The sequence below is a fragment of the Hylobates moloch genome, unplaced genomic scaffold (assembly GCF_009828535.3).
Source record: "Hylobates moloch isolate HMO894 unplaced genomic scaffold, HMol_V3 SCAFFOLD_2, whole genome shotgun sequence".
In the NCBI taxonomy this organism is placed as follows: domain Eukaryota; kingdom Metazoa; phylum Chordata; class Mammalia; order Primates; family Hylobatidae; genus Hylobates; species Hylobates moloch.
In genome coordinates this window covers 5,875,962-5,877,398 of record NW_026652277.1, presented here as the reverse complement: position 1 = coordinate 5,877,398, position 1,437 = coordinate 5,875,962, and positions in this window count along the sequence as shown.

Genomic DNA, 1,437 nt, shown 5'->3' with positions numbered 1-1,437 from the left:
CCTGTAATCCCAGCTTCTTGGGAGGCTGAGGCACAAGAATTGTTTGAACCTGGGAGGTGGAGGTTGCCGTGAACCGAGATTGTACCACTGCACTCCAGCCTAGGCAAGAGTGAGACTCTTGTCTCAAGAAGAAAAAAAAAAAAAGGACTTAAAGGCCAGGGACATGCCGCAGGTTTTATGTAAAACAAAATTCCCAAACCCCTCCATAGACTGCTCTGCCAGATACCAGACACCAGCAGGGGTGACAAGGTCTCTGCCACTGCTGTCCCCAGGGCCACACAACACTGTGCAGAGGAACCCTTGCCAACGTCAGAGGACAGACTCTTCACACAGCTTCTCTCCCACACTGCGGTGCTGGTCTGATCAGAGATCCCAAGCGCACAACCCTACTCAACCTGCAAGACAGGCTGGGAAAGCAAGTTTCTAGTCTCTTGCGGGGAGGAGGGAAACAAGGAAGTTCCCCACACAGAAAAAGGGGTTTCAGGCTGGGCATGGTGGCTCATGCCTGTAATCCCAGAACTTTGGGAGGCCGAGGCAGCCGGATCACAAGGTCAGGAGATCGAGACCATCCTGGCTAACACGGAGAAACCCTGTCTCTACTAAAAATACAAAAAATTAGCCGGGAATGGCGGCGGGCGCCTGTAGTCCCAGCAAAATGGATGAACCAAAGGTTGTAGTGCCAAATACACCATCCCGCCCGTCTCAAAAAAAAAAAAAAAAAAAGGGGGGGGTTTCAAAAACTCACAGATGGGCCACCAAGAATGACAAACGTCTATTACACAGAACCTTGCCAGTTATATTGTAGCTTATGTAATTTTTAATTTTTATTGAAATTTAAAATTTTTATATTAGCTTAAATGTTAATATTGAAAATTAATTTCAAATTTCTCAAGTACTAACTTGCAGGAGATTTAGAAATTATTCCACTATCAGAAATTCATTATAAATAAAGCACTAACTGATTAGTGCAGTTATTTTAAAAATAAAAGACTGGGGAGAAAGGCATGCACTAAGTTGTGTCCATGCGAACGGAAATCAAGTAGTATGAGTTGCTTGCAATTCTCTGGTTGCTGACCATGAGAATGTTAGGAAAAGCCACCCATTTAGGTGCAAACAATGTTATTACAAAGCATAACAACAATAAATGCATGCATGAAAGGTGGGTTGGAACCATTAGTTTCTAAAATTAAACTAGTCCTTGTTACATTCAGCATGGCACACTCGGGTACTTGTAAGCTCAAACATGGTGTCCGCTTGAGGAATGGTATGCCTAATTCCACAGATAACTAAAGTTCCAGGGCGGCTTTTCATTCTTACCGTCCTCCACAATGTTCAATTATGTAATTTACCTCACATTCCTTCACCCCAACTTACTTTACAGAACAGGTGCACTTTTATCATAAAACTGAATTTTATTCAATAAAATACCACAAAAGA